Consider the following 19869-nt stretch of genomic DNA (forward strand, 5'->3'; position numbering starts at 1 on the left):
TAAATCAGGCGGCGCGATTTAGCAAATCGAAGGAACAAAATAGTAATCGTGCACGCGATTTAGCAAATCGAGGGAACGAAATAGTAAATCGTGCGAACGATTTTAGCAAATCAAAGAATGAAATACTAAATCGTGCGAACGATTTTTAGCAAATCAAAGGAATGAAATAGTAAATCGTGCGTGCGATTTAGCAAATCGAGGGAACGAAATAGTAAATCGTGTGCTCTCGATTTAGCAAATCAAAGGAATGAAATAGTAAATCGTGCGTGCGATTTAGCAAATCGAAGAACGAAATAGTAAAACGTCGCCGCGATTTTAGCAAAGCGAAGGAACGAAATAGTAAATCGCGCACGCGATTTCGCAAATTGAGGGAACGAAATAGTAAAACGTGTGCACGATTAAGCAAATCGAAGGAACGAAATAGTAAATCGTGCGTGCGATTTAGCAAATCGAGGGAACGAAATAGTAAATCGTGTGCATGATTTAGCAAATCGAGGGAACGAAATAGTAAATCGTGTGCATGATTTAGCAAATCGAGAACGAAATAGTAAATCGTGTGCATGATTTAGCAAATCGAGGAACGAAATAGTAAATTGGTGCACGCGATTTTGAGGGAATGAAATAGTAATAGTAAATCGTGTGCACGATTTAGCAAATTGAAGGAACGAAATAGTAAATCGTGTGTGGGGATCTGTACAAAGTTAACGTTAGGTAGGGTAGAAATCCTAACCATACATGTTTTACTATGTAAGTGGGCATATTCAAATTGTTTAGATTCTCTTTCAACAGCTTTCAACTCCATAACATGCTATAAAAAACACTTATAATTAAAATGAAAACCTAAAAACTATAACATGATAATGTGTTGTCATAACATCTGATACACAGAAAATAACCACGTTATATTAAATCTAAGCTTGTATTCCTGGATACAGCATTCTGAACATGGTGACTTCAGACACTGATGGATTGTTTTCTGTATGCAGCCAGTGGTGACATTAGCAGGATGAAGGATGCACACAGACCTGCAACCTGGCAGAAACCTGCTGCTGATCATTGATCGCTCATGATGCTGCCAGAGATCTCCACACTGACGCTTATGGCATTATCTGCCTCAGTATGACTAATCAAACTCAGTTTATCAATGCAGAGCAGATTACTCACCTGTGCTTTTGGAACAAGTATTACTGGGATTGTTTTCTTGTAATGTAAGACCAACATCAGAATCAGAAAGATTTTCACTGGCTCATGCACAAAAGAATAACATAATTTACAAAAAATAAAAAATACAAACACAATAATACAAATCTAGGGAAGAATAAGTGGTATGAAGTAAGTCTGTATTTAAATGTGAAAAATATGAATATCAAATAAGATTGCGCATTGAATATCACACAGGATCATATTGATATTGCACAAAGGATAACAATATTTAATATAGTGATGTTTATTATTGTCTTCCCATAGACTTGATCAAAGACACTACGGCTTTAATACAGTTACAATGAGCGCCCTCTAGAGCTTATCAAGATTATGTGCAACACTGAGCCAAAAAGTAAGAAAAATCACAGTTGAGATCTCTTTAATACCTTAATTGTTTCTTCCCCAGACAGCAATGAGATTAAATGGAGGGCAAAATTAATGCTTTAAAGCACAAGAAACAGTGACCCACTGAACACATCATGTGTGAATATACATTACCTAGACATCTCATCCATAAATAATGTGTTGTTTTCAATCGTACAGCCCACTGTAATCAAATATTCATGGCTCATTAGGTGGATACTTGTTATCCGAAGTGAATTATACAACGCAGTTTCTACAGTGACAGTAGAGTAACTTCCCTTCTGGGGTTTGATCACAGAGCCTGTGGGTTGCCAGTGACCTTATCACTGTGACCTTTGACCCCTGAGATGTGTAGAAGAGCACAGCCTGAGTACATAAACAATGACAAGAACAAAATATTTGCCAAGAGGATTATATGCACATAATTTAATTTGCTTATTTTCATATGAAAGTTTCTTTTGTTGAAGTTTTCAATGTTGAAATGTGGTTGAAGTAATGTTGTTTCAAATGTTGAAACAACATTTGATGCTAAAATACTTGTAAAAAGGTTATAAAAATGTAGTCAACATTGAAATTTTAACAAGATTTGTACGTCGAATGAGCGTAATAATGTCTTCAATAACATACAACAGAAAAATCTGCCTTTTAAATTCTAAATCATATGATAATTATTACTATAACATTTTATTATATTTTGATCATACGACTTCTTCAGAAATCTAAATGTAAGTAAAATTATTATAAATAATAATAATTGGTATGTTTTTAATTGACTTTAAGTATAGTTTTTAAGTATTTTTATTTAATAAATATGCACTAATATTATGATATTGTATCTACATACAAAAAGGTACTACTTATGAAAATTAACCGATGGTTTTACTACAAAAAAAAAACATGGTTATTGTAGTTTAACCATGGTAATTAACCATGGTTTTGATACACTAAGTTTAACCCATGGTTCTTTGTAATAAAACTGTGGTTATACAAACGGTAACAATCCGCCAAACAACAAAAAAACAAAAACATGGTTACTACACTTTTACTACAATAAATGTTTATTTCTCATACTAAAATACGTTTTTCGTACCACAATACTACCATGGTATTCTGAAAATACCCTGCAGTACCACATAAATACACTTGTACTTGAATTTTAGCAGCATTTCATATATCAAAGTATATATTATATATATTTTTTTTTAAAGTGTCTCACTGTCTGAGTTTATTGTTCTTCTAGTGACATTGAAATATGCGGAGTTCAATAACTCTTTTGAGCCTCTCGTGCACCCGTAGCTGTCACTTTCCTCCACGTCAGCTGATCTGCGCACTGCTCTCTTCCACACATACATCAAGTTTCTTACACTGGTAACTCGGACAGTAAAACATTTCCTGACGTGACAATTATCGCATGGAGCGATGTTTAAAGAAACTGAAGCAGAAGGTGATCGAGGAGCAGTCGCCTCAGCGGAGCAGCGCGCAGGCGCAGGTCAGTGCACTTTGCTCATGTAGCATGTATGCTAACAAAACAAAACACAACATCAAAGTATATACCTACAAGGATGCCTGCTAACCACACTTATTACCGTGTATTATAGATTTAAATCACAGCTATAAGCTCTTTAAATAACTAATAAACTAGCGGATTGGTTATACCACTGACAAAACAGTACTAAAAATTACAGTCTGCAAGCATCAGATTGTTGTAATATGGTACTGAAATGGTTCCCAAGCATCATGGTATAAACATGGGTATTCCAAGGTATTTCAAATAATACAATGGTACTTCTAGAATACCATGGTACTTACTGTGGTACCTGTCCAAAAATCATGGTAATACCTGTACTTTTTTGGTATGTTGTTGAAAATAGGTGTCAGATGTTCCCTGTACCATGGTACTAGCCAGTACTTTTTGTTGTATTTACCATGGTATTAAGATAAGTCATGTAGTTAATCTAACGACAATTAAGAGATTTCAGAGCACATCTGAAGGTTATCATCAGAGCAGACGTTCTCTGGATTTTGGGTGTGTGGTCAGTAAACTACTTATGAACCACAAACCAACCCAGACCTGTTAACCAGACACAAGTTTCCCTAAACAGACGGGTGTTATTGAAAGGTTAAACATTGTCTTCAGTTTGGTTTAATTATTAAGCAAATGTATTATAGATAAAATATATGTAATGTAAATATATGTTATAAATAAATAAAAATGATATACTAATAAAAAGATATGTCTGTGTCATATTTTACCCTATTTATATCACTTTATATATATTTATGTCATGTTTCATAATGAAATTGAAACCTAATTACACTGTTTATTTGTATTTGCAGGATTTTTCTAACAATAATCACATTTAAACCTAAATAATAAAACCAGCTGTTGTAATTTGAAAAATGTAATTCTTATTAATCTGCTGTTGTGAAACTATAAAAAGTTATATTGTGAAGTGCACAATCATGGTAGTATTTGTTAACTTGAACAGAAAACCGCAATAATAATAATTATATATTGTAACTGACTATAAGTATATTTTATTATTTTTATTTAATGACTATGCATAATACTATGATATATGTACATACAAAAAAAGTACTACTTATGAAAGTTAACCATGGTTTTACTACAAAAACAAACAAACAAAAAAAAACAAAAACATGGTTATTATACTTAAACCATAGTAACCACAAATTAACCATGGTTATGATACACTAAGTTTAACCATGGTATTTGTAATAAAACTGTGGTTATACAATGGTAATCAATCTGCCAAAAAAAACATGGTTACTACACTTTTACTATAATAAAACCATGGTTAATTTTCATACTAAAATGTGTTTTTAGTACCACAGTACTACCATGGTATGGTTACACTTGAACAGAAAATGCAAATTTCCAGGGCAGGAGGATTTTCTTCTGTACAATAATGAATATTTGAGGGGGAAATGTCTCGATGTCCCTTAAAATAAAAATTTTTTGGACATTTTCTTCATGCAGAACTTAATTTTGTGTTTTTGCTATTTAAATATGACATTTCTTTTGTGTTTGGCCTCTAGTTGAAATCAGCACAGTTAAAACAAGGTTAAATTCGGCATGAAACGGAAGCTGTGATAGTCTTTTCTTCCCTATTGTGACACATATCTGAGTGAAACTGCTTTGCAAACAAGAACAAATGTAGGGCAGGGCTTGATTGGATGGTTGTGGTTTGCTATTGGTGGATCTCATGTGAGTGACAGGTTGCCCCGCCTCATCATCAGAGAAAGATGCTGCAAGAGGGAGGGAAAGTTATTTTGATTCAAGATTACAAGGCACATGAATTTAACAAAAATTATGATTCTAATCATTTATAATAAATAATGTGATATTTCACTGTCAATTTCGATCTCATGGTGACTTTAAAGACGGTCTCCAGCAGTAGTTTCCTCTGACTGTAATGTGATTATTGTGTCTTGATGTATAAAACACATGTCTGTGTCCGGCAGGTGAGTTCAGGAGAGAGGCGTGCTCAACCCCCTTTCCTGCATCAGGATGCCTCGGCCTCCCCCAACGACAGAGAGGTACGCAGACAAACGAAAACGGGCCTTCTTCTCATTGGTCTTGAGTGCATGTAAATGAGCAGCAGCTGCTTCCATGTGCCAGATATGCCCTTTAACTCTTCTGCATAGAATATCTGAACCGTTATGAATAAGAATACACAATAACACGTGCTTTTCACAAGATTGCAGACACAATACATTTAATAAATGCCTTTGGGTCAGGTCAGATCTGCTAATTGTTTTACTTCCATTGAGTTTTGGTGTTTGTCAGAGGTGTGGGATGTACAACGTGTCCTATATTAGAATTCAAGTATTTACTTGGTTTGAAATTTTAATATTAAGTGTCACGTAAGTGTCTAAATAAAGATTTAAATAGTCTGTGAATTAAAATGCTGGTTAAGTTAAATGATCTACCTCTTGTTTTATAGAGATATAAAATCAGTTTAATAATCTCCAGCTGTTTGGTAACACATGACATGCTATTATTGTACTAATGCAGGCTAATAATAGTTCAGTTTTGTCATTTCTGGACCGTAACATTAGACCCCCTTTGAAGCATGAATCTTTATACTTGATAAATAAATGACTTATGAATACACCTTATGAAATAGTAATGGACTTTCAGACACTCTTCTTGGTTTATCTTTGAGAATTTCATCAAAGTAGCCTGAATTGAGTTACTATTTTTTTGTTTTATTGATGTTTTTGTCCTCTTTTATGAATCACAGCTCAAATAGAATGAAGTATATCACCATTGCGGGTGAACCGTTTCACTGACCCGTGAGCCGAGGTTTTGATTGCACTTTTGTCTCTCACATTTTCTGTTTGTATTTCTTTTTGAAATTTCCACCAGATCTCAGAATGAATTCCACATCATTTCAGCATTTCCAGGGCTCAACAATAAGGATTTTTTTTTTTTTTTTGGTTTATTTTTTTACTAGCATTGCCAACATTTTCATTGGCCCTGCCACAATTAATATATACAAAAACCTAAATTGATGTTTGTCAGAATTTTTATATTTTCTGTATATTTAAAGGGTTAGTTCACCTAAAAATGAAACTTCTGTCATTAATTACTCACCCTCATGTTGTTACACACCCGTAAGACCTTCATTCATCTTCAGAACACAAATTAAGATATTTTTGATGAAATCCGATGGCTCAGCGAGGCCTGCACTGACAGAAAAATAATTTACACTTTCAATGCCCAGAAAGCAACTGAAGTCATATGTAAAACAGTCATGTGACTACAGTGGTTCAACCTTAATGTTATGAAGCGGCGAGAATACTTTTTGTGTGCGCAAAAAAAACAAATAACGGGACTTTAACAATATCTAGTGATGGACGATTTCAAAACACTGCTTCATGAAGCTTTATGAATCTTTTGTTTTGAATCAGTGGTTCGGAATGTTTATCAAACTGCCAAAGTCACATGATTTCAGTAAACGAGGCTTCATTATGTCATAAGTGTTTCGAAATTTCAATGGTTCACCACTGGGGGGTGTGACTTCGGCAGTTTGATGAACAAAGAGTGTGGAACGACACGAATGGTGAGTAATTAATGACTGAATTTTCATTTTTGGGTGAACTAACCCTTTAAAATTAAAAACTTTATATAATGAAATAAATATTATAATATATTATATATATATATATATATAGTATTTATGAATATATAATAGATATGGTAGTATTTATAAAGATTTATATGCATTTATAATATAGATTTTATACTATTATGCATTTTATTATATTCTATTTTTATTATATTACACTTTTATGTTATGATTTTATATGTTTTAATGAAAAATAAGTTTTAGAGGTTTGAGTCCAAGGCTATCACTAGTATGGAAGCTTGTTTCCACTATGAAATAAAAAGGTAATTGCGTCTTTTTATGTCAGAATTTTGACTTAGTTAAAAAGTCAGAATTGCAAGTTACAAAGTCAGAGTTGTGAGATATAAACTCTCAATTCTGAGAAAAAGTCTTTATACGACGCAATTCTGACTTTATATCACGCAGTTCTGACTTTATATAACGCAATTCTGACTTTATAACACTCAATTCTGACTTTATATCACACAATTCTGACTTTATATCACACAATTCTGACTTTATAACTCGCAATTCTGACTTTATAACTCGCAATTCTGACTTTATATCACTCAATTCTGACTTTATATCACTCAATTCTGACTTTGTCACACAATTCTGACTTTATAACTCGCAATTCTGACTTTATATCTCGCAATTCTGACTTTATATCACTCAATTCTGACTTTTATATCTCGCAATTCTGACTTATAACACTCAATTCTGACTTTATATCTCGCAATTCTGACTTTATATCGCAATTCTGACTTTATATCGCAATTCTGACTTTATATCACTCAATTCTGACTTTATATCACTCAATTCTGACTTTATATCTCGCAATTCTGACTTTTTAAATTTTTATTTAGTGGCAGAAACAAGCTTCCATACTAAAGTCAAAACTGCCTTGGTGACATATTTAATTCAGCAAAACTTTACACAAGCAATAGAAACACAAAAACTAGAAACATACATCATCAAAAACCGTAAGATAAAGTGACAACCACAGCTTTGTCAACTCACTGACCCATCCTTATTTTTGAGCCCTAATTTCTTCTGTGCCATGATGGCTAGAATTACCTTTTTGATGTCTCTACTAATGACATATCATGCTTTAATGCCAATCATGGAAACTAGAGACAAAAATGTCAGTCACATCTTAGAGACAAAATCAGCTTTGGTAGTGACATTCAAACAGTGTAAGTCTGCTGCCTCAGTGTGGAATCCGCTGTCTCAATTCTCTTTCTGTTTCCACAGATGTCATTCTCTCATCCTCTGACTCTTTTTCTGTCGTTTCACTCATTGTGTTGTTTTCCTCATTGCTCTTCACTCCTCGGTCCCGTCATTAATGCGTTGACTCGTATGGGGGGGTCGTTCAGCTGCTGGCTGGGGATGATAGCAGAACCTGCTTTTCCTCCCTCTGAGTATACTATCTTTGCTCTGGACCACTCGAAACGACCAAAGCGGCCCAGGTGCCCAGTGCGGTGAGTCTGTCCTCACACATCGCCTCCTCTTCCTCACCCCTCGAGAAATACAACAACCCTCCTCCGTTCCTCTGCGATGCCTTTGGAGGTTATGGGCTAGAGGAGGCCGAGTAACACCTGCTTGCAGCTTTAAACCGTTTCACTAGCCGCTCTGCATAACTCAAAGGCATCTCGCTCTAACCCCTGCATCTAATATCTTGCGTATCCTCGTTAGGCCTGATTTGTGGGATGGCAGTTGCTTTTCTCCATTTTTTTTTTTTTTTTTTTTTCTTTTTTGTACCTCAGAATGGTTCCTCTAATTTGGCGTCTCCAGGAATGAATGTTATTCCCGTAGTGTTAGAAATTGGCCATGGATTCCCTGTCCCTTTCCCCAAGTAGTATCCTCATAGATTCCCCTCGGTTATACAATGTTGAATGTTCCCTTGCTGTTCCCCTGAGAGTCCTTGTGATTTCCTTGCGAAATTAATTAGGCAAAAACTTCCGATTCTTTGTTTAAAGGTTTTGTGCCTCTAAACTTGGAATACTGAAGGTCCTTCCGCATGACTTGCGTCAATGTTTCCCAGTGCACACTTTAGTTATTTTACACTTATTTACATTGTTTTTTTGATTTTAAAACTGACACAAGGGGGATCTAATGGTTATGTTACTTGGTTAAGTAATATAATATAAAATGTTTTTTTCCTAATCTTAATTACTTACGTTTTACAGTAAGGCCTCTTTACTTGGTAACAGCTTGCTCTTTTTCCAGTACAGTTAAGCCCAAAGTATACTTCACTTTTTAAGCTTACGCGAGGGTCAGTGTACAGTGCGCAAGACGCGAATTTCGCCATCAGAAGAGTATGCACGTACTGTACACGCACAAGCGCATTTAATTTTTTTGCAATAATTAGTTTATCCACAAGGTGGCAACCGTGCCCTGGGGGCCTCGATTCACAAGGTAGTCGGAGAAATTCCCCCCCCCAGGAATTGGGTCTCCTTTAGGACCCAGAGGGATCCCTTTGGTTCAACAGGACTTTTAATAGGTAGTATTTTTTTTGTACAGGTTGCACATGCGCATTTAAAGGTGCAATATGTAAGATTTTTGCAGTAAAATATCCAAAAACCACTAGGCCAGTGTTATATATTTTGTTCACCTTGAGTACTTACAATATCCCAAATGTTTACAACTATTTGTAAATCGTGAGAAAATTGCAATTTTAACCAAGGCTCCGGGACGTGTGAGGAGTCGCCTGTCAATTGCGTCATACCCGCGTTACCCTCGGTTTCCGCTTTTATTTTGTAGAAACCATGGAAACACCAAAGACGCTTTAATATATTACGTTTTAATAGACAAGGGAACAACTGTTTTGATATATCTATAGACAGAAAACTAATTGTTGTTATATAACTCAACACGTTTAGTCTTATTGTTTAAATCAAATTTTCTTGATTTTTTGCGAGTACCATGCTTTACCATGCCTCAGAGAAAAACACTATTTTGTGAAGCAGCTAACATAGCATCAAACAATACATTTTAAAATTAATTGCATGCCGTTTATCAACACAATCCATCCAGCATTTAATATGATATTCTAAAATCGATCTGTCTTAATGCAGTGTGTAACAGTGTCTCACAGCAGCCACTGAGCGAACGCACAGAGTAACATTATAACATTTTCAACACACTCAAATGTATCTAATATGATAAACAGAGCTGCGTTACCCTCATAATCATGACTGGAAAAGCGGAAGTGGCGCCAGCGCCGGCGACTGTGGCATAATAAAAGTCCCCGCTGCTCGCGGCGTGTGTTGCGCAGTCGCCCCAGCAGCCTCGTTCAGCTCCCACAACACTCGGTCCTGCTCTGCTTCATACTACAGTAACGTTAATAATCGCATCCATGAACATGATTCTGCCCGAGTCCTATCCCTATTCTTTTGCACCGTCCGGTTGAGGTGAAGACCACATGTCCCAAGATTCCACGCTCAAACTTGGCTTCATCAAGCTACACCTTTGTTTTGAATAGGCCTCTAGCGACCTCTAGTGGGACAGAAATCATACATACTGCACCTTTAATTGTTTTGCAATAATTAATTTTCCACAAGGTGGCAAACCGTTCTTACTGTTTTTTTTTTTTTAGTTCGCTTTCGTTACTAGCATAGCATACATTTACCCGATTAGCCTGCTAGCTTAGCTTATATTATATTCGGTATGTTTTTTGCTTCCAATATAGTTCCCAATTACATGTTTCAAAATAATGATGTTTGTGTGTACTTAGCATGACAATTAAAATGTATTATAGTATTATTATATTCTACCACAGTACTATTATTGTGTAAAAATTAATATTAAATTACTTTTACAGAGCATTGTATGTGTTAACAATCCTTAACCTTATAAAAAATACATTTTTAGGCATGGTTGTGTTTCCAGTTTGTTTTATTATGCAATACATAGGCATTCATTTTACATTTCAAGCATGTTGTTGTTTGTGCACTTAATGTAATAAACATCATACAATAGTTAAATAGGTTATAATCAGTCAAGACATTGCAATGACAACTTTTGATCAGGCATTACCGCTTGCGTCCTAAAGGAGACCCGTTTCCTGCGGGGGTCTCGATTTCTCATGACACCGGAGCTCATGCAAGATACAGCGACATTGGCTACATAGACAAGAGATTGTGCGAAGAGGTTCGAAAGTACCCTCATTTGTACAACTTTAGCATGAAAGAATACAAAGATGTTTACGTGGGTTGTAACTCGTGACGAGAGATTCGAACGCCTGTGTATGCCCACGAGTCAAATGAAGTGTACTTTGCAAGGCTGTGCGTTCGACTGTGAAAAGACGAAGTATACCCAGGGCTTTATAGTGTTTGTAGAGAAGGTAGAGGCTCAGCTCTGACAGAAGGATTTGCTCATTATCTCTAGATACAGATTATCCCTTCACATGCACCTGAGCACATTACACACACGTCAGCTGACATACAGCACCACCAATCAGATCAATGTGCTCTGCTCATGTGATCTGGTGTATTATTGGCCACATTATCTTGTCCATTAGGTTGACATGGACAAAAGTATTATGCAATTCTGTCTTTTTGAAATTGAAATTTACAAGGACATTCTGATGTGTAAAGTGGACTTAATTTTGTTTTTTTAGCATAATGGGATTAGGTTGGAATGTATATGAATGTTTAAGGGTATATTTTTATTAAATAAACATACTTATATACATCTCGATTGACCCTAATCTGATTAAGCAGAGGACTCTCATTTAACTGCTGTGTGGTGTTTGTTAGAAAGCTTTGCATTACCTTTTCCCTTCAGCATTGCAACAAACTGTGTGTTTTTTATATGATTAGAGAAAAAATGCTGTAATAAAGGTTAAAAATGCCCTGCAAATTAATTCTAGGGACATATTGTGTTAATTTCTGATGCTGCTATTTGCAGTATTGTTCATTAATTTGGCCTTGAATTGATACTGTACAGCAATATTATAGACAGGTGCAATGATAACAGCATAAATATACTGCTGGTGTTGTGTTTTATAATGTGACATTACATAGTCAAAATCTCCCTGGCCTTCATTGGCATATGCAAATGTGTTTAGGTCCTCACTCAGTAAACTGGAAGTGTGTATTGCTAAACTGGCTTGTGTAAAATGTTCTGAAGGATACTTGTGGTTTGAGTGGTCCTTGGTTATCAAAATGAAAAATGTCTGATAATGCTGTGCTTTATTACTTTTGGCCTGAAGTGTGTAGGGATTGTCTTCTGCACAGCAGACAGAAAGTGAGCTTCAGTTGTTGATTTTAAATATGACTAGCTTTGACCTTGACCTGCAGCAAAATTCCATTTCCAGCATTTAAACCCATCTTTTTGAGGTCACCGAGGTCTGGACTTTGGTAAATTTTTCATATTTTTATGATTTATGCATCATTTTTAAATTTTAAATTTTTATTTTTTTCTAATTTTATGAAATCTTACTATATTTTATGTCAGACTATATGATATGCATCTTAGCTGAAACAGGGACAACACTGGATGTTAAACAGCACAAAGTTCTCATTTACGCGCAAAAAATTAAACTTTAATGTTGCCAATGTTATGCCTGAAAAAAGAAATAGTTAAACAGTGTGCATGCAGCTTTAGATTGTTATTTTATTTTTCATATTAAAAGCATTCAATTCTATGGAAGCTTGTTTCCGCCACTGAATAAAAAAATAAAAAAATGTAGTTGCGACTTTTTATCTCGCAATTCTGACTTTTTTTCTTGCAATTGTGAGTTTGCATCTCACATGTCTGACTTTTTTTTCTCAGAATTGCACGATATAGAGTCAGAATTTCGTGATATAAAGTCAAAATTGCGTCATAAAGTCAAAATTGCATGTTATAAAGTCAGATTTGCAAGTTATAAAGTCAGAATTGCGAGATATAAAGTCAGAATTGCATGATATAGTCAGAATTGCGAGATATAAAGCCAGATGTGCACAATATAAAGTCAGAATTTTGTGATAGAAAGTCTGAATTGCGTGATGTAGTCAGAATTGTGTGATATAAAGCCAGAATTGCATGATAGTCAGAATTGCGCGATATAAAGTCAGATTTGCATTATATATAGTCAGAATTGCACGATATAAAGTCAGAATTTTGTGATATAAAGTCAGAATTGCACGATATAAAGTCAGAATTGCATGATATAGTCAGAATTGCGAGATATAAAGCCAGATTTGCACGATATAAAGTCAGAATTTTGTGATAGAAGGTCTGAATTGCGCGATATAAAGTCAGAATTGCATGATAGTCAGAACTGTGCGATATAAAGTCAGATTTGCATTATATAAAGTCAGAATTGTGTGATATAAATCAGAATTGCGCAATACAAAGTCACAGTTCTGAGAAAAAAAGTCAGAATTGTGAGATAATAAGTCGCAATTACCTCTTTTATCTAATTATTTAGTGGCGGAGAAACATGCATCCATTCAATTGTGAAGTACAACAGAACTAGATTCGTGTTCTGATACATTCTCAGGTCCATGAACATAAACAGAGTAAAATTACCCATGACTTCTTTCATCTACCTCAGGGAGAACGCTGTGGCCGTCTAACTCCTGCAGAACTCCACAATGCCAAACGCACACGCTCTCAGTAACCAGCTCCTCTAGTGGGTTTGGACTGTTTGCCCTTGACAAAGCTGCTAGTGTAGTGCTGCTGTGTTTAACTCCTTGTTTGTTTAACGCAGTAGTTATGCTGTCTACGTTTGTATTTAACCCCCTGTGTTCCTCTCCGAGTTGCATGAGGTTAGGGTGGGTGTAACCAGAAGCCCCTGCATTTCTCGTAGCAAAACTAATATTGCTCCCAGAGTAATCGGGGTGCAGCACGATGGCTGGAGGAATACTAACCAACCGGGCCTAAAGTTGACCACTGAGACACTCTTTCACTAATGTTTGTTGGTTCTGTTCTGATGCAGAGCATTGCTAAAGCAGCCGGCAGCTCTCCGAGAGGCAGTGTGAATGGGGATGGAATCGCTTCTCCTCAGGCAAGTGACAGTATAGTTAATGTGCTTTAATGTGTAATGTTCAAGAACTGATTTGAACTGATTTGTGTTTGTTGCAGAATTTTCTGAAACAAGTTTGATGGCAGAGTCATTATTTATGAAAGAAATGATTACTTTTATTCAGCAAAGATGCATTAAATTCATCAAAAGGGACAGTAGACTTTTATAATTAGGGATGCACGATACATCGGCCGCCATATCGGTATCGGCTGATATGTTAATTTTAACGGTATCATTATGGACCCAATAAGAATATATTAAAGCTTATAAATAATGGATTATTTTCTCCAGGTGAGACACTGTTCACCATTATGGTTTTGAAATTAGAAATAAAAATTATTGGCCAATATATCGGTTATCAGCTTTCAAATATAAAGAATTATCGTTTATCAGTATTGGACATGGCTATTAATGGTGAGACTTTTGTTTTAGTAATCAAGCTCTCAAAACTTATATAAAAAATTTTGGATTTAGATTTATTGGCGAATATATCGGTATCGCTTTCAAATATAAAGAATTATCGGTTTATCGGTATCGGAGATGGCTTTTAATGGTGAGACTTTTGTTATAGTAATCAGGTTGTCAATTTATATAAAAATTTTGGATTTAGATTTATTGGCCAATATATCGGTTATCAGCTTTCAAATACAAAGAATTATCAGTTATCGGTAATAGAGATGGCTTTTATTGGTGAGACTTTTGTTTTAATAATCAGGCTCTCAAAATTTATATAAAAATTTTGGATTTAGATTTATTGGCCAATATATCAGTTATCGGGTTTCAAATATGAAGAATTATCGGTTATTGGTATCGGACATGGATTTTAATGGTGAGACTTTTATTTTAGTATTCAGGCTCTCAATGTATTTAAAAATTTTGGATTTAGATTTACTGGCCAATATATCGGTTATCGGCTTTCAAATATAAAGAAATATCGGTTATGGGTATCGGCCAAAATGTTCATATTGGTGCATCCCTATTTATAATGTTACAAAAGATTTATATTCCAAGTAAATGCTGGTTTTCTTAACGTTTTCATTAATCAAAGAATACTGAAATAAAAAGTATCATGGTTTCCACAAAAATATGAAGCAGCATAACTGTGGTCAACATTGATATTACTAAGAAATGTTTCTTGAGCAGCAAATCAGCATATTAGAATGATTTTTTGAAGGATCACGTGACACTGAAGACTGGAGTAATGATGCTGAAAATTCAGCTTTGATCACAAGAATACATTTCATTTTACTATATATTCACATAGAAAACAACTATTGTAAATAGTATTTAAAATAGTTGTTTAATACACAATATTTCACAATATTACTGTTTTACTGTATTTTTAATCAAATAACTTCAGCCTTGGTGAGCATAAATTCTCAAACTTTGAATGGTCGTACACATACAGTACTGTGTGAAAGTCACTAAAGCAAAATGTATAGGTCTTAAAACAAATATTTTTTGTAAAGCATGACTTTTGCACATTACTGTATGTGTCACGGACATTGCATCTCCCTTTTTCAGCACTCCCGGTTTTGGTGGAGTACCATTGTTGTATAATTGTCATTGGATTTCAGTTGGAGTAAAACATTTTCATGTTTAGGTATTGCATTGTCATTTCTGAGTAATAGATCTGATTAAAGTTTCAATCTTTGTTCTTAAATAGGGTTTGAAATGCTTGTATATTTAAAGTATTCATTGTCCTCCAGAAAGAGGAGCCTCAGTCTCTGGCCCAGAAGCTGCAGCAGAAGGTGTCTTCCGTGGAGTCTTTGCTCCGGGGTTCGGGTCGTGGTGAAGGGCTCTTCCGCTCCGGCTCACGGGACAGTCTGGTTAGAAGCTCCTCCAGAGAATCCCTCACTCTCATCGGAGAGAATGACGCCCAGTCGTCCCTGGCGTACGACCCTCCATCAGACATCGAGAGCGCAGCGGAAGACTCGCCCGGCAGCGTCGAGAGTCTGTCGAAAGAACAGCTCTTAAACCGGCTGCACAGGGTGGAGAGAAGCCTCGGCAATTACAGAGGGAAATACTCAGAGGTGAGCGGCCTTGGTGTAAACATTTCGGGTGATCCAATCGCTCGTCGTGAGACTGTTGATGATCTGTGATCAGATCCAATTATGACTGATTGGCTGATTTATTGGCCTGGTATCAACCCACATCCAAATCTGAGGCTTTCCCATTCCTGATGCATTGGGTTAAATGCAAATTAAAGCACAAACCAGCATGTTGAGTATAAAAGGTTTCATGTTTCAAGGAAAGCTCTGTGGCTCATTTGTAATCCCTGCATTTCCTCTGCTGTAGCATGTGTCCTGAGATAATAGCGAAGTAATAGATCAATAAACTTTGCGGCATGAACATGTGTTGCATATGGTTAAGCTCTCATTAAGGGATTATTTGAACAAGTCCTGTTTTGTTCAAGAAGAGCTCAGCCCTCTAGTGCAGACTATGCATACTAAACACGATCAGTGCTGCCTCCGTTGAACAGATATCTGAGATAATGCACTGCGCTGACAGTGTGTGGATTATTAACTGTTTACACTGGTATTTATTTACACTGATCCAGTCACTCAGGTATGGAAGCTGGTTTCCGCCATGAAATAAAAAGGTAATTGCGAGGTTTATCTCACAATTCTGACTTTTTTTCTCAGAATTGCAAGATATAAACTCACAATTCTGAGTTACAAAATCAAAATTGTGTGATATAAAGTCAGAATTGCGAGTTGTAAAGTCAGAATTGCGAGTTGTAAAGTCAGAATTGTGTGATATAAAGACAGAATTGCGTGATATAAAATCAGAATTGTGAGTTGTAAAGTCAGAATTATGTGATATAAAGTCAGAATTGCACGATATAAGTCAGAATTGCGTGATATAGTCAGAATTGCGAGTTATAAAGTCAGAATTGCGAGTTGTAAAGTCAGAATTGCGAGTTGTAAAGTCAGAATTCCGAGTTGTAAAGTCAGAATTGCGTGATAGAAAGACAGAATTGCGAGTTATAAAGTCAGAATTGCGAGTTGTAAAGTCAGAATTGCGTGATATAAAGACAGAAATTGCGAGTTATAAAGTCAGAATTGCGAGTTGTAAAGTCAGAATTGCGTGATATAAAGACAGAATTGCGAGTTATAAAGTCAGAATTGCGTGATATAAAGTCAGAATTGCGTGATATAAAGTCAGAATTGCGTGATATAAAGTCAGAATTGTGAGTTGTAAAGTCAGAATTGCGTGATATAAAAGTCAGAATTGCACGTTAAGTCAGAATTCCGAGTTGTAAAGTCAGAATTCCGAGTTGTAAAGTCAGAATTCCGAGTTGTAAAGTCAGAATTGCGAGTTATAAAGTCAGAATTGTGAGTTAGTAAAGTCAGAATTTGCGTGATATAAAGTCAGAATTGTGAGTTGTAAAGTCAGAATTATGTGATATAAAGTCAGATTTGCACAATATAAAGTCAGAATTGTGCGATATAAAGTCAGAATTGTGTGATATAGTCAGAATTGCGAGTTATAAAGTCAGAATTCCGAGTTATAAAGTCAGAATTTGCACGTTAAGTCAGAATTGCGTGATATAAAGTCAGAATTGCGTGATATAAAGTCAGAATTGCGTGATATAAAGTCAGAATTCTGAGATATAAAGTCAGAATTGCGAGTTATAAAGTCAGAATTGCGAGTTATAAAGTCAGAATTGTGAGATATAAAGTCAGAATTATGTGATATAAAGTCAGATTTGCACAATATAAAGTCAGAATTGCACGTTAAGTCTGAATTGTGCGATATAAAGTCAGAATTGCGTGATATAAAGACAGAATTGCGAGTTGTAAAGTCAGAATTATGTGATATAAAGACAGAATTGCGAGTTATAAAGTCAGAATTGCGAGTTGTAAAGTCAGAATTTGCGTGATATAAAGACAGAATTGCGAGTTATAAAGTCAGAATTGCGAGTTGTAAAGTCAGAATTGCGTGATATAAAGACAGAATTGCGAGTTATAAAGTCAGAATTGCGAGTTGTAAAGTCAGAATTGCGTGATATAAAGACAGAATTGCGAGTTATAAAGTCAGAATTGCGAGTTGTAAAGTCAGAATTGCGTGATAGAAAGACAGAATTGCGAGTTATAAAGTCAGAATTGCGAGTTGTAAAGTCAGAATTGCGTGATATAAAGACAGAATTGCGAGTTATAAAGTCAGAATTGCGAGTTGTAAAGTCAGAATTGCGTGATAGAAAGTCAGAATTGCGAGTTATAAAGTCAGAATTGCGAGTTATAAAGTCAGAATTATGTGATATAAAGTCAGATTTGCACAATATAAAGTCAGAATTGTGAGTTGTAAAGTCAGAATTGCGTGATATAAAGTCAGAATTGCACGTTAAGTCAGAATTCCGAGTTGTAAAGTCAGAATTCCGAGTTGTAAAGTCAGAATTGCGAGTTATAAAGTCAGAATTGTGAGTTGTAAAGTCAGAATTGCGTGATATAAAGTCAGAATTGCGAGTTATAAAGTCAGAATTGTGAGTTGTAAAGTCAGAATTATGTGATATAAAGTCAGATTTGCACAATATAAAGTCAGAATTGTGTGATATAGTCAGAATTGCGAGTTATAAAGTCAGAATTCCGAGTTATAAAGTCAGAATTGTGAGATATAAAGTCAGAATTGCGTGATATAAGTCAGAATTGCACGTTAAGTCAGAATTGCGTGATATAAAGTCAGAATTGCGAGTTATAAAGTCAGAATTGTGAGATATAAAGTCAGAATTGTGAGATATAAAGTCAGAATTGCGAGTTATAAAGTCAGAATATGTGATATAAAGTCAGATTTGCACAATATAAAGTCAGAATTGCACGTTAAGTCAGAATTGTGCGATATAAAGTCAGAATTGCGTGATATAGTCAGAATTGCGAGTTATAAAGTCAGAATTGCACATTAAGTCAGAATTCCGAGTTGTAAAGTCAGAATTCCGAGTTGTAAAGTCAGAATTCCGAGTTGTAAAGACAAAATTCCGAGTTGGTAAAGTCAGAATTGCGTGATATAAAGTCAGAATTGTGAGATATAAAGTCAGAATTGCGAGTTATAAAGTCAGAATTGTGAGTTATAAAGTCAGAATTGCGTGATATAAAAGTCAGAATTGCGAGTTATAAAGTCAGAATTGCGTGATATAAAGTCAGAATTGCGAGTTGTAAAGTCAGAATTGCGTGATATAAAGTCAGAATTGTGAGTTGTAAAGTCAGAATTATGTGATATAAAGTCAGATTTGCACGATATAAAGTCAGAATTGTGTGATATAGTCAGAATTGCGAGTTATAAAGTCAGGATTCTGAGTTATAAAGTCAGAATTGCACGTTAAGTCAGAATTGCGTGATATAAAGTCAGAATTGCGTGATATAAAGTCAGAATTGTGAGATATAAAGTCAGAAATGCTAGTTATAAAGTCAGAATTGCTAGTTATAAAGTCAGAATTGCGAGTTATAAAGTCAGAATTGCGTGATATAAAGTCAGAATTGCGAGTTATAAAGTCAGAATTGCGAGTTATAAAGTCAGAATTATGTGATATAAAGTCAGATTTGCACAATATAAAGTCAGAATTGCACGTTAAGTCAGAATTGTGCGATATAAAGTCAGAATTGCGTGATATAAAGACAGAATTGCGAGTGTAAAGTCAGATATGTGATATAAAGACAGAATTGCGAGTTAGTAAAGTCAGAATTGCGAGTTGTAAAGTCAGAATTGCGTGATATAAAGACAGAATTGCGAGTTATAAAGTCAGAATTGCGAGTTGTAAAGTCAGAATTGCGTGATATAAAGACAGAATTGCGAGTTATAAAGTCAGAATGCGAGTTGTAAAGTCAGAATTGCGTGATATTAAAGACAGAATTGCGAGTTATAAAGTCAGAATTGCGAGTTGTAAAGTCCAGATGAGTGTAAAACGACGAATAGCGATATACAGTCTGAATTGCGAGTTGAAAGTCAGAATGGGTGAATAGATAACAGACAGACTAGCGAGTTATAAAGTCAGAATTGCGAGTTGTAAAGTCAGATTGCGTGATATAAAGACAGAATTGCGAGTTATAAAGTCAGAATTGCGAGTTGTAAAGTCAGAATTGCGTGATAGAAAGTCAGAATTGCGAGTTATAAAGTCAGAATTGCGAGTTATAAAGTCAGAATTATGTGATATAAAGT

The 19869-nt window shown here is 35.3% G+C and overlaps 1 pseudogene; it reads left to right on the top strand.

Annotated features, from left to right (window-relative positions):
* The first annotated feature begins 2977 nt into the window (after positions 1 to 2977).
* The window catches only part of LOC127525358 (golgin subfamily A member 4-like), a 51532-nt pseudogene continuing 34640 nt past the window's right edge, over positions 2978 to 19869 (top strand).

The sequence above is a fragment of the Ctenopharyngodon idella genome, chromosome 13 (assembly GCF_019924925.1).
Source record: "Ctenopharyngodon idella isolate HZGC_01 chromosome 13, HZGC01, whole genome shotgun sequence".
In the NCBI taxonomy this organism is placed as follows: Eukaryota; Metazoa; Chordata; class Actinopteri; order Cypriniformes; family Xenocyprididae; genus Ctenopharyngodon; species Ctenopharyngodon idella.